This window comes from Enhydra lutris, unplaced genomic scaffold (assembly GCF_002288905.1).
Source record: "Enhydra lutris kenyoni isolate GAN:26980312 unplaced genomic scaffold, ASM228890v2 scaffoldscaffold3, whole genome shotgun sequence".
Lineage (NCBI taxonomy): Eukaryota > Metazoa > Chordata > Mammalia > Carnivora > Mustelidae > Enhydra > Enhydra lutris.
In genome coordinates this window covers 11,458,950-11,474,711 of record NW_019154087.1, presented here as the reverse complement: position 1 = coordinate 11,474,711, position 15,762 = coordinate 11,458,950, and positions in this window count along the sequence as shown.

Sequence of the window (15,762 nt, the reverse complement as noted above, 5' to 3'; positions counted from 1 at the left end):
GTAAGATAAGAATGAGATGAATTTGGCTTTTTAGCTATGTAGTAATGTATTGGATTGTGCCTTATGGGGATGATACACATACTTTTATCCAGATAATCATATGTCTGGCTCTACAAAAAATATATGTTTGTTCTTTCAACTTAGCAAATTACAACATGGCATTTGGGGGCAGAGTATGGTTTGGATGCCGATGTAACTGGCAGTTGATCTTAATCTTTACTGTTTTTGATTATATATAATTTATTTTAATTGCAGAGAAGCATAGATTTCAAATTTAACTTTGGTATGGCTTTCAGCACAACACAATAAAGAGAAATCATACTTCTATTTATCTTTATTGCTATAGTTTGGTCTGTGATATAACATTTGATCATTAACATTCTGGGTTATAAATAAACTGAAAAGGAATAAAAATTGTGATGCCTTACATTGGACTTTAAAATACATTTTATAATTCTAAATTTTATATTTTGTACATTAATTATAGAAATAAGTTTTGAAAAACAAGGAAAGCATGTAAAATATGGAATCATCCACAATTTCAATGTTCAAAGATTGCCACAATTTATATTTTGATATTTAAGTTTCTAATCTTTTGCATATATTTCTATATAAAAAAGTCAATGATAAGAATCAAACTCAAAGTGACAATAAAGTTTTATTTTTTTTTAAAGATTTTATTTATTAGAGAGAGAGAGAAAGAGAGCACAAGCTAGAGGAGAGAAGCAGAGGGAGAGGGAGAAGCAGACTCCCTACCAAGAAGGGAGCCCAATATGGGGCTCCATCCCAGGAACACGGAATCATGCCCTGAGCCAAAGGTAGACACTTAACTGATGGAGCCACCCTGGCACTACAACTATGTTTTAGATATGAAGGCATACTATTCTCTGAGAGGAATAAACATGAATATGAATAGAAACATACATTTACTTATTTATTTGTCACTCCATGTTCTTCTGCTAGAATGTATGCTCCATAGAAGCAGGAATTTGCGTGTGTGTTTTTTAAATCTTCTATCCTCATTGACTAAAATAGTACCTGTCACATATTTATTCAATGAGTTAATCAATAATTAACATTTTTATGTTATAATATTTTATAAAATTCCAATTTTAAGATTTTAAGTATTATTTTTAATGACAGTGAGATTGTACTGTATTCACTTTGAACCAATCTTCATTTTATGTAAATTTAAGTTATCTCTGATATCTTTACCTTTGTGAAAATACATATTTTTTATATTGTAACAGCTATACCTTTTTTATTCTTTTAATTTCATTGAAAAGACCAGGGCTTCCAGAATAATACTGAGTCATAATGACTGCAGTATGAATTCTTATGTGAATCCTGAATTAAATGCAATGTGTCTGACATTTTTTTTTTTTGCTAGACCATATGGTATTTCTATTTTTAATCTTTTTTTTTTTAAATAAACATATAGTGTATTTTTATCCCCAGGGGTACAGGTCTGTGAATCGCCAGGTTTTGTGTCTGACATTTTATAATTGAATTTACTTTTGGCTCTTGGCTTTAGATAGAAATTCCTATCATTTTGAAGAAATATACATCTATTTATACTTTACTTAGATTTTGAAAACTAAAGATGTGGTATGAAATTTTACCAAAAAACTTCAAGTTGTGTTTTTGTTTTTAGTATCCTTCGTGATTTTTCCTCGATAGTCAGCTATGACATACCAGATAAAAGGAACTGCTGTAAATTTGCCTGTGGTAAGCAGACAGGAAGCATTCTAATCCTATGGTTAGATTGCTGTCTTTTAGATTAGAAGCTAGGCATATGGAAAGACAGGTGGAAAACACCAAAATACATGAAAATTAATCAATGTGCTTCTAAATAATGCATAAATCAAAGAAGAAATCTCAAAATAAATTTAAAAAATATTTCAAACTATATGAAAAGATAATATCAAAATTTGTAGGATGCAGCAAAAACATTGCTTAGAGGGAAATTTATAACATTTAATACGTATCTTAGAAAAGAAGAAAGGTGTATAATCTTAGAGCAATAATTTAAGTTTTGAATTTAGGAAATTATTTTTTTAAAAGAGTAAATTAAATCTAAAGTAGGCAGGAGAAAAGAAATAGTAAGTACTAGAGCACAAATACAGGGAATTGAAAAGATGAAATCCATAGAGAAAATCAATGCAACCAAAAGATGGTTCTTGGAAAAGATCAATAAAATTGATAAACTTCTATCCAAGATAACTAAGAAAAAAAAGGAGACAAATCATTAGTATTAGAAATGAAAGAGGGAATGTTACTATAGGTCCCATGGACATTAAGTGGGTAATAAAAGAATAATATGAACAACTCTAGGCGTACAAATTTGATAACCTAGATAAATTGGACCAATTCCTTGAAAGACAGTCATCTGGCAAAATTTACACAAGAAGAGAAATAGAAAATCTGAATAGGCCTTGACCTACTAAAGATATTGAACCAATTATTAATTACCTTCCAAAAAAGAAACCACCAGGCCTAGGTGGGTTCACTAGCCAATTGTTCCAAACATTTAAGGATGAAATTATCCCAAATCTTCACAATTTCACTTGGAATATAGAAAGAAGAAACACTTCCTAACTTATTCTATGAAGCCAGCATTACCTTAATATCAAAATCAGACAAAGACATCACATGAAAAGAAAACTACAGACATATCTTTTATAAACATAGGTGCAAAATTCCTCACCAAAATCAAATTCAACAACATATAATAATAATCATACACCATAGTAGGATTTATCCCAGGTATGTAAGAGCAATTCACCAATCAAAAACCAATTAATGTAATCCATCACATCGACAAACTAAAAAAGAAAACCCACATGATCATATCAATAGATGCAGAAAAAGTATTTGACCAAATCCAGCACCCATTCATGATAAACTCTCAGCAATCTTAGAGGGGAACTTCCTGAATTTGACAAAGCCTATATACAAAAACCCTACAGCTAACATCTAAAAAGAAATAGAAATAAAAAGAAACTAAAAAGAAATTGGCTATTTAGCCATAGAAAAGACATGGAGGAATTTTAAATGCATATTACTAAGTGAAAGAAACCAATCTTATAGGGCAAACAAATGGTATGATTCCAAATATATGGCATTCAAGACCAGGTAAAATTATGGAGACAGTAAAAATGATCTAGTGGTTGCCAGGGCTGTAACTACTGTAACCACAGTGGGTGGGAAGTAAATAAATAGATGGAACACAGAAAAGTTTTAGGGCAATTAAAATACCCTGTGTGATATTATAATGGCTACATATCACGACATTTTTTTTTAAAGATTTTATTTATTTATTTGACAGACAGAGATCACAAGTAGGCAGAGAGGCAGGCAGAGAGAGAGGAAGGGAAGCAGGCTCCCTGCTGAGCAGAGAGCCCAATGCGGAGCTCAATCCCAAGACCCTGAGCTGAAGGCAGAGGCTTTAACCCACTGAGCCACCCAGGCGCCCCACGACACATTTTTCCAAATCTTTGGATGTACAATCATGAATGAGTCCCAATATAAACTATGAATTTTGAATAATTATATTGTTAATGCAGGTGAGTCAATTATAACAAATGTACCATGGCGAGGGTTGGTATTGATAATATGGGAGGCTTTGCAATCTGAGGGGTCATATGGGAAATTTCTATACTTTCTGCCCAATTTTGCTGTGAACCTAAAACTGCTCTAAAATATAACTTTAAAAAACTTGCTCTATAAATATAAAATGTAAGTATATAGTATATATTTGCACTTGATCTGTAAGTCTACTAATTCAGTTCCTCCACAGATACTTTTTCTTTACTTTATCTACTGAATTATTTATTTAGGAAATTATTACTTTTACCCAAGAATATCTCATTAGTGCTTCACTAGAGCACTGATAAATGTTCTCTTTATTATTGTTTTTGTAACCAAAATATGATCTGTCTCCTTCAACAGCTGTTTTCTAGTTGTGCATTTTTATTTAATTGCTTTATTTAACTACTTTCTTGGGCTCCTTTAAGTGGTCTCTTGATCTTTGATAGATTTTTGAGGCACAGGTCCTATTGGTTTCTGGCAGGCCAGGGTGAAGAGGATCTCTCATGCTGAAATGAAAGCTACCTTCTTTAGGTAGCCAGAAATCTCCTTCCAGGTTTTCTCACTCTCTGCCTTTGATCTGGGATTCCTGATACTGGCCTTATATGTCTCCATTTCTAGGACTCAGGACAGATGGGCTGAAAGCTGAAGAAAGGGGAATGATTTTCCATACATCATATTGCTGGAATCCTTTTGTGTTTAAGCAACTGTAAATCAAATATGCATAAACCACTGACTGCGCCCATCCCTCACTCTTTCAGGCTCTTTTATGTGCAGTACTGCCTGTTTCAGCTGTAATAAAATACCCAGGGCACACTTAGAGGAAGAGGATCCCAAATTTGATTAGCATCTCAACTCTTTTCTTCTTTTTCTGGGCTCATCATCTTCATCAGGTTGCTTTCAGTCTTACAAATGAGCTGTTTATAAAGGCAGGAAGAAAGGAGCAGTGAGAGAGAATGGTTCTTCCCACCCCAGGTGAAAAAAACCATTCCTTGGAAGACCCCTTCCATCTCATTGGTCAGAACAGGGTCACATGACCATCCTTTGTTATGAGGAAGCCTGGGAAGCGAGTGGCTTATAATTTTAACATTTTATAATGGGAGGGAGGCAGGTTCTGCACTAAAGAAGTAGAGAAAGGCAATTGCTGTTGCTCTAGGCAACTGATAGGGCTTGCTGTAATCCCGAATGCTATTGGAGAGTAGGTCTTAAATGGGGAAAAAAAAAAAAAGAAGAAGAAGTGTACCTGGCTACTGAAGGAGTCTGCTTTCCTGAGTTGGCTGATGGCTGCCTCTCTTGGCTTGATGGAGTGTCCATGTATTTGGGGCAGTGTTCAGGACAGAGACTGTTAGTTTCCCAGTATGTATTGTCCTGCCGCTCTGACTCAGGGCTCCATCTGTATTTTGTGTGTGGAAATTCCTTCTGAGATCTAGCATATCTTTCACCAATAGTCCTGCTTCCTAAAACTGTTGCACATTTACACATGCTTTTGAGATTTTATAAGAGTTTCATGGGAAAGTTAATAAAGGGTGTGGGAGGTGATGACTCTTAAATCAGTCAATCTTAACTTCAATTCTCTATATTACTTTGAGAATATATTTTTCAGTGTACCAAAAGAAAGCATAATTGACAGTCAAAATCCTAGCTGCTTTGAAATTAATAAGCAATATAATAATAGGTTTTATTTTTTGCTATGATACATTTTTTTCCTCTAAAAATTTCTGACTTAGGGATATTATGTTAAGAGAATTCCCTTAATGTTAAGTGTTTAATATTTGCTACACTAGATCATGTGGCATAAGGTGGCTGTGTATGATATGATTCTTGAAGGATTTTTTTAGAAGGAGCAGGAAGGCAAATCAGGGTAGTAAAGCTCAGACAGAGGGACTCTGTATGCAGAAAAGTACTGAACTATATAAAAACAATACTAGACATTGACCAAATGAGCACAATTTTGCATGGTTAGAAACAAGTTAGGAGTGCTTTGATTGGCCAAGCCTGAAGAAACTTCTATTCCAAATGAGACATTTATCTTGTCATGATGAAGTATTTTGGGGAAGTGGAGGAGTAAATAAGAAAATATATATACATATATGTATTTAAATCCAGACATAATATTTTCCTAATACTTGGGAGGTAAAACACCCTTTATAGCCTGATACATTAATTTAGATAAACCCCAGGTGTCTAATTCCCAAACATAAATAATTCCAATGTCTTATGGTATCTGACCACACAAAATGCTGTCCATGAGCCAGAGGCATCTATGTCATGAGGGAGCTAGTTAAAAATGCAGAGCCTTAGGCCATACCCCAGACCCACCAAATCAGAAACTCATTCTACCAAGATCTCAGATACGTTGGTGTTTGAGAAGCACTGATACCATGTCTGAAGGTGGTGATGGAATGAAGTGAGGAGTATAAATCAATCATTGTATTTCATGACACTATGATGATTTGTGAGTTTTTGCTTTCCATATTACTTTCAGGCTCAGCCTTATTTGCTAATAGAATTACACACATCAAAAACCTAGCATGTCATTATTTCCACCAGCGACTTCACCTAGGGCCTGAATTTTAATTGTTAGAAGCATATCTTTGTAATAAGTATGAGCAGAGGTTATTAAATTATTAATGTGCCTTTGAAATAAATGATGCATTGTCCTATTTATACATAAGGAAAATTTGTGCTAATTTTTTGTGCACACACACGTGTGTGGGTGTATGTTTAAACAATCATGAAACAGGACCCAAGGAAATTGGAATCAAAATTTGGATCTGGGGAAGGGAGAAATCTGAACCATGAAGCATAACTGTGGGGACCATGCCCAAGGGAGCTCAGAACAGCCCTGGGAAACTGAGAGATGGGGATTCCAAACAAGAAAGTTAGGGAAGACTGCTTGGAGGCAAATTACTTAGGGTTGGTCCCAACAATCTTACCTACACAATGTATATAAATTGTTCAAATAACACATTTGATTCCCTTAGCAACTCCTTCCTGAGACAAGTATCACTCCTGATCTTTCAGCCTGAATTCCTGAAGAGTTAAAGCATTAGCTTTCAAAAAGTTTTTTTTTTTTCTCATCAAAATGGAATATCTGAACTGTTTTTATTTAACTCTGGTTCTGTACCAGAGTGAAACTTAAAGATTACTCTTATAAATAAACAAACTGAAAGATGTCCCAAAGACATCTTTGACTATTCTGTAGTCAAATGACACCTTTTTCTATTCTCTAATGAACTATTTAAGATGTTAGAAAGTTTTATTTTTACAGTTTAATAGGGAGGGATTATGCAGCATCTGCATTACAGTTTTGCTCTACGTAAATGATTTTTAAAGTCTATACTTTTTTTTATCACTAAAAGAAATGGCAATTTTTATTTTAATGCTTTGCTTTTCTGAAATGGGAAATGAGTAGTGCTATCTCTGAGTGCTTGCTCTGAGCCAGCTCTGGTGCTAAGACGCTTAGGATAAATACTGTAGGAGGAATAGGAACTATTTCAGAGCATTTTTACATGAATATTATTCTTAAAAAAAGTTCTCTGAAACTTTGGAACAAACTCCAACCCAATTTCCCCTCTGCCCTCACACACAGGCAGGATCAGGTGAGGTGAGGTCAAACACAAATTCCTTCCTGCCTTCCTGTGAAGACAGAAAACAGGTTACTTAATTGACTTTTTGTTCCCCTGTCATCAGAATATTGGAACCTGGAAATAATTCCCTGGTCTAAAAATATATCATGCACCTGAAAAGTACAGAACTCCATCATTAAAAGTAAATATTTGACTAGTCAGGCAAATGGTAAAAAGATTTTTTTATATCATGTTACATGCTTTACATCAAGAGATAAATACTCAGAACAGAGAACATGAAAATCATTCCTCACCTAATTTCTATTCTTCTTGACATGTACAAAAACTCATCTGTGAGTTGGGTATGCTTACATTTCTTTGGCCTTGCTTAGTTGATAGGAGTATATATTCTGTATATATCATAACTATATATTTATATAACATAGACAGTGGTATAGGAATCTAGGTGTATATAAAAAAGATGTATAATATGTATGCATATATGTATGTACATATGCATCTATGTATATATTTGAGATTTTTTTCTATTTCTAATGAAGATGACAATTTTTTCATCTATTTCTTAATTACCTGTAGTAGTATTTTTCAGGTTTCCACTCGTTTCCATTCTCCATACACTTACAAGTAAAATAATGGCACATTGTAATTGTTCGCATATTCTCCTTATAGATTTTAAGCGTTACTGTTCTTGATCATACTCTCTTCAACTTCAAAAAGTAAGGTTATAGTTTTCCTTTTGTTTTACTTTTCTTTCAGTTTTGAATTTTAAAAGTTTCCAATTCTTATATACTGCCAGATCTTTAATTGACCCAAATTAAGAATTGTTTCTTAAGTAATTTACTTTGAAGTGGTCGTTCAAAGTCAAATGAGTTGAAATATGATAGCAGATAGAGATCAGGAGACTCCATGGAGGTCCTAAATTCTCCCGCTGGGGGCTCAGGAGACGGCGACACTTAAAATAAATAAATAAACAAACAAAATGCTTTGTTTCCAGAGCACAGTGACTGTTCAGTTTGAAATCTCAAAATAAACATCTTCTCATTCCCATGAATTATTCAAACCGAAAGATAAGTGTCTGCATACATAATCAAATGGTCTGCACTGGATAAAATCTGGACTCATTTGATCAACTGGCGTAGAGCAATCTTTATAGCTTTTCACACATTTTATCTAATTGTAGATAAATTTACATATAATCACAGTTGCTGCATGAAATTGGAGGAATCTATTTTAATCATTTAATATTTCATTTTAAAAGCCATGTATTACAGCTTTAAAATATCTATAGCCCTTTAATTAGAAATTGCCATTATTGCACATGAATATTCAAGTGGTATGCTATTCAAATTATCTATTACATTATGTTAACATATATTCCATATTATTATCTTCTTGCCTCTACATTTCCTTGACAAACAAAATTTCTTTCTTAATATATCTTGCAATTAATACTTACATTTCAAAGTTAATATTAAGAACTTTATGGTGATTTGTTTAAAATAAAGAAAGACTTGGGAAATCAAATAATATACATTTCAAATAAGTTTTTGTTTTTTTAATTTGAAAGTTGAGCTTGGTCGGGTCAGATCCAATAGTCAAAAATATTACTGGTATATTGTAGTTACTACAGAACACTTGTTTGAAACTAGGATTCAGACTTTCTAATTCTAATTTTATCAAAGGAATTACTTGTGTTCTGAACTTTTATTTAATTGTGGGATTCCTGAGTGCATAAAGGCGCTCAGAGTACAAGACTTCTGCTTCCTGTGTCCCATTGTGCTTGTTTTGCACATGGTTATCTCCTGGTATGAGGCCATAAAGTTTCCACAGATGGGCCAGCATGTCTTTATTTCCAGTTCCTAAAGGGGATATGGATATGGTGGGTGCTCAACCCATGCTTAACGAATACATGAGTAGATACATAAATTGTTGTAGATATTTTTGAAATGCCTAAGCATACATGTTGACTGGATGTTTCTCTTTTCGTCAATTTCAAAGACGTTGTTAGAATTCAGGTAACAAAGTTTATTCTAGGGTACCCAAAGATGGAGAAGCAACAACCTCAGAAAGAAGTATACACATTGCACAGTTAACTCTTCCCCATGATGCTAACTGTCGTGATAGCAGGGGGAAGCATTGGATTTCAGTCAAGGACATTTCTCCAAGTAATGTTCCTAATCAACTGAAGCTCTAGATGGGCAAACCCCAAAATTATAGTTAAAATTAGAGCTTCTAAGTGCAGTCTGGAAGCTCGGAATGAGAACTAAAGAGACATGCCAAATGGATTCCCGGTTTATCTCTTATATAAAAGGATTCTAAACATCTCTACACTGACGTTTTAAACTCCAAGCTGACACGAGACTCTTCCTCAAGAGATGCTTATTATTTTATCCCAAATGTTGGAATTATTTCAGGCTTACCACAAATATTAGATCTGAAAATTCATACATTGCTTAAACACTGTTCTTTTAAAGTTTTGCAAAAGTTTTATAATAATAGGGGGGATGGCAAATTTAAATACATGCATGTGTAAAGAATAGAATGAATATTCCTACCTATAAATGCTAAATCGGTTTCTACAAATGACATCCATAAGGATATCAATTTTCAGCAAGCCAGTAGGGAAAAAGTAGAATATGAAATAGAGAGGGTATGTTAAGTAACTTTTTGACAGGAAAGTTATGTCTATTTTCTCAAAGTCTTTTAATTATGTTAGATATTTGGAGCAAATTTAGAAGTGATTTGTAATATATATATTTTACCATGTCTTTTTTTCCCCCACAGATTTATTGTTTCCTCTTCATTTTCTCCCTAGTTTCATGGTTCTTCAGGAGCCACATGTACTCCTTCAAAGAAAGAAAAACAGTTTTGCCCTCCTGGTGGAAATCTGCCTGAGGCTTTGGTATTCACAGCACAGCTTGGCTTACCTTTTACTGAGCTGGGAAAAAGTCAGGAATGTTTCATCATTTTACCATTAAAACGCTCCTGGTTCAAAAGTCCTGGGATCAAGTAGAGCTACATATTTTCTTGCTCTTCAAACAAGCAAATAAAATAGGCAGATATTATATGACAATTTACTTCCACTTGTAAAGAGAGTCTAACTGTTTTGTGGTCCCTCATTGATGACTAATTGGCCAAACTGCTTGATAAATGACTTTAGGTGTTATAGATGGCAATCTGTAAAAAGCATTACAAAAATTCTGTTTTCAGGTCAATTTTTCTTTAATCCATAATCTGCGACTTTGGTATAGACATAGAAGCAGCAGGTTTAGTATAGAGATGCTCTTAATATAGAAGGAAACACAGGAGTGCCTCATTAGAATACTAATGTTTGAGAATCCTCACAGCATTAGCAAAGTTAATGCCTGCCCTCAGAATTGAGCCTGCTGGGATGATGGCTCACTGACAAAAGACTCCATGTTGACAAAAGTGATAAAGTCAACAATATCAGATATTCACAAAAAGGCTACATAAATCCAGCAAGCAACATGATTTCATTTCATTGCTCAGGAATTATGCATATGTAGGGAGGTTAAGCTCTGAAGAAATTTGCCTTAGTTTGCTTATAGAACATTTTTTGCTTTTATCAACATACATTCAAATTAAGCCTGCCATACAAAGTAACGCACATCTTTTTTTTTTTAATAAAGATTTTATTTATTTATTTGACAGACAGAGATCACAAGTAGGCAGAGAGGCAGGCAGAGAGAGAGAGAGGAGGAAGCAGGCTCCCCGCAGAGCAGAGAGCCCGATGTGGGGCTCGATCCCAGGACCCTGAGATCATGACCCGAGCCAAAGGCAGAGGCTTAACCCACTGAGCCACCCAGGTGCCCCAGTAATGCACATCTTGTACTTGGGGTGTAGAGGAAATCATTTCCTAAAATACCAGCTAACCACTTACATTTTATGGTGACCCTAAATTTTATAAACACTCTGAGTTAGCAAAAAAATGAAACTAACTTGATTTCCTAAAGATTCTCAGTATTTGTTGCTGAGCCCATCCAAAGCCAGACATTGAGGTGTCAGTCATGGCAACAACAGTCCAACTCCCAAAGTGTTTCATGGGACTTTCAAAGTTAAGGTCACTTTGTCTGTATTGGCTGGTATCCTTTTAAATTGTATGTAAGTCTAAGAACAAAATTAATTCTTTGGAAAGCTAAATTTGTTGATTGAGACAACACAATCTAATTTCAATAATTTGAATTTTTTTCCTAATTAGTATACATAAAGTGTCTATAAATTTAAGTATCTTACAGTGATCACAAGTGATCATATTCATTAGTGGACAAGGCCAATATTAAGACAGTGGACAATAACTAGTTTCCTTTCACACCACATTTCTTAAGTTAGCTGTTAATGACAGTGAGCTTTGGGGAAACAGTCTGTAGAGAGAAGCTTGTTGTCTTATTTTCTTTTTTACCTGACACAAAACTTCGAGTTGGGGCAAGTTTTGAGAGAAGATGCAGGCACATAGGCAGAGATAAAGGAGGACACAAAAGCATGATACGTGATTGGATAAGATTATAATATATTTTTTCAAATCTACTGAACCCACTATATTGAATACATGGCCATTTCTGTGCAAGTGGGATGGTGGGAATTATTACATAAGATATGGAGATTTAAGCCACTTTTCCTCCTATCAGGAAACTCAGGCCCAAGTTGGGATGAAGAGAAGCAAACCCACTACCATGTACAGAATGGTAAGTGCAACGGGAAGGCAAACACTGGAAGCTGCGCGCACAGAGAGGGAGAAGATCTAGGGAAGGCTGCTGAGAACTACAGGCATTCAAGCCAAGTTTTACAGTTAGGAATCAGCTAGATTAAAAAAAAAAAAATGGAGGGGGTTAGCATTCTACACTGTGGAAATTACTTGGGAAAAGTAAAAAAAAAAAGTATTAGGGAATCACAAAATATTTGATAAACTTCAAGTAATTCTTATACAGTGTATGGTGTGGGAAGCAGCAAGAGCTGGAGATGTGAGAGAACCTAAATGATTAGAAGTATTGCGTGCCATGATAAAGACTTTAGATTTTATCCTGAAGGTGATGGAGAACCTTTCAGGATCACTTTTCAAATTTCGAAAGATTCTTTTGGAACAAAGACGGAGGCAAGAATGGAGATATGTTAGGAGGCTGTTGCAGCCTTCAGCACAGAGGATGATCAGGACCTCAGTTGAAGTGGCACAGTGCTGGAGACCAAGATGAGAGGTGTGATTGATGGAGATGAAAGAAGCAGTCTTGCGAGGATTTGGGATGTGATGGTCTGTGGGATCAAGAGAGAGAAGAGTAAGGTTCTAGCCCAGTAGCTGTTAATGAACCCAAGAGGAAAAGCAGATTTTCAGAACATTTTGAAAATCTGTTGAATTTAGGGTTACAATGGAACATCGAAGAAATATCCAATGAGATTTTTACAGAGTGTAAACCTGATGAGAGAGGTCTACACTGGAGATACAGTTTCTTTTCCTAATTACATTATTAGTTGAAGACATAAGAATGTATACTGGCATTTAATCAAAGTCTATAGAATGGTGAGCAAGTAAAATGTAGAACAGAATGACACCTCTGATATTATGACATCTCTAAAAAAAAGACTGTGTTTTTGCTCCTTCATTTCCCCACTCTTTTTTATCATTTATATAAGTAAACATACACATAAACATAAATAACTATGTGACTCAAGTTACTGAGAGAAATGTAATTTTATAATTTAGATAATATTAATTTTTTGAATATTTACTGACAATATTTATTGAATAGCCACAGGCACTGCACTAAGCATTTTATATGCACTACTTAATATGATACTTAATAAAGACTCACAATATGGTATATAATAATCTCATTTTTCAGATAACAAAACCAGTTTAGAGAAATTTTTAAAACTCCATAACTGGAAGTCATGGGAATAAAAGGCACAACATATGGAATACAGTCAATAATATTCAACAGCACTGTATGGTGACAGATGGTAGCTACACTTGTGGGGAGCACAGCATGACGTATGAATAAGTTGAATCACTACACTGTACACCTGAAACTAATGTCACATTCTGTGTCAGCAAGACTCAAACAAAAAAAATTAAAGAAATGTAAAAACTTGGTCAAGTTCGTACAGTTAGTAGATGTTGAAGTTGAGATAGAGTATTAGTATGCCTTTTTCAAACATTATTGCTCACCTACTTGAATTGCGATATATGTGATTGAGATATATGAGAAGTCGTATTTACAATCTTGTACTATTGGCCACCGCATCAGCAACCAAGCCAACCTTTCTGAAATCTTCACCACTTGCTTTAACAAATATCTTAGTTTTAAAGATAGTTTCACTGGCTGAAGTTGCTGTTCCCATTTTGTCTTATTTAATATTTTCTCTGTTATCATCTTAATGTCTTACAGAGAGAGATGAAGTGTATGTGTAGGAGTGTGTGTGTGTGTGTGTGTGTGTGTGTGTGTGTGTGTGTCCTAATACATAAGAAGACAAAGTCTTTGTCCTCTTAGATCATACCTAAGCATAGAGGTAAATTAAAAAAGGAGGTATTGGACTTTTTCTGAGTCCTTTAAAGAAAATGAAAATACAGCCTTGAAAATGAAAATGAGCCTTGAACAACATGGGTTTGAGCTGCATGAACCCACTTACATGTAGATGTTTTTTGATAAATGCAGTACTGTAAGTGCATTTTTCTCTTTCTTTTGCTTTTCTTTATAATTTATTTTCATTTCTCTAGCTTACTTTAAGGATACAGTATAGAATACATATAACAAACAAAATATGTGTTAATCGACTGCTTATGTTTGTTATTGGTAAGGCTTCTGATCAACTGTAAGTTATTAGTGGTAAAGTTTGGAGTGAGTCAAAAGTTGTATTTGGGTTTTTAACTGCACAGCGGTGGGAGGGTGGTGGTGAGGCTCATCAGTGCTGCTAACCCCCACTTTGTTCAAGGGTCACCTGAATTGAGAAATGTGCTGCCACGGGGAGTGCAAGATAGTATATAAAATTCACATTCATAAGTAATGTTTCTGTGGCTCATCTAAATCAGAGGGTGAATTTGTGAGGTATTCTGGGGGAAAAATGTGTGTGGAGAGGCGCTGGAGTGAAATTGCAATAAATGAGATCTTGTCCCCTTATAGGGATCCTTCCACTGAAAATGAAGAAAACAGAATTCTCAGTTCATGAGAATTTCCTCAATATAATGTATTGACTAGACTAGAGTATGTTTGTTGAAGGCCAGATTTGCAGGGAAGTCAAGCGAGGAGGAATAGCTAAGCACCAGAAGTCACTTGTGACAGTCATTTTCTCATTTTACTTTTAGTTTGGACCATTCTTAAATTTTGTACAATATGATACAATTTACCTAATTTGCACAAACATTCTCCTTGGCCCTTGAGGATTGCCTGGAAAATGACTTTTCTGGGACATTAGTCATGCTCAACATTCCACACCAGTCTACAGATACCCAAAAGCCAAGCAAAATTACATTTTCCCCCATGTTGATGTCACCACACAATACCAATAAAATATATTTCATATTGTCTTCAAAACATTAAAAGGACTCTTGAGGCTATGTAGATTCTTTATACTTTCTTTCTATTTTCAAAGTAGCATAGAAAATTAATATTAGTGAAATGATTTTGTTTTATTTAATCATTTTATCCATTAGTAAGTCTTAAGGTTAAAAATGAATACTGGAATGTAATAATTTAATTAGATTTCAATATTTTGAAGAATGAAGACTATACAACACTTTCATTTTAGTCACCTAAATTGCTATTTTTTTTTTAATTTTTTTTTTTTTTTTTTTTTTTTTATTTCACAGAGAGAGATCACAAGTAGGCAGAGAGGCAGGCAAAGAGAAAGATAGAGGAGGAAGCGGGCTCTCCGCCAAGCAGAGAGTCCGACGTGGGACTCGATCCCAGGACCCTGAGATCATGACCCGAGCTGAAGGCAGAGGCTTTAAACCACTGACCCGCCCAGGTGCCCCCTAAATTGCTATTTTAAAATATTGTAACAGGATGCCTGAGTAGCTCAGTCGGTTAGTTAAATGTCTGCCTTCAGCTCAGGTCACGATCCCGGGGTCCTGGGATCAAGACCTGCATTGGGCTCCCTGCTCAGCAAGGAGCCTGCTTTGCCTGTTGCTCCCCCTGCTTGTTCTCTGACAAATAAATAGATAAAATCTTAAAAAAAGAAAGAAAGAAAGAAAGAAAGAAGATACAAATATTATAGGGAAACAACTTAGGCTTGCAAAACTAAAAGTAAGAATTCCCTCATCTTCTGCTTAGATGTTTTTTCTCAATAATGGAGCACCCTAGCAATAAAATTATTTTTCCTATATAGCATCAGATCATATTTTACCATTACTTTCAGCATTATAGTAGAACAGAAATTATGTATCCTTTATTTTATAAGTTCTTCACGATGAAGAATGGACCGTGAGCTTAATAATGGCAGAGACCCTGTTCATTAGTTTTTCCATTTGAATTCCTAGTGTCTGTCAAATTCCTGACCCATTTTTGACCCATGAACAACTATTTGTTGAACGAATGAATGACATAGATCGTCATATGTTAGAAAATAGTTGAAATTT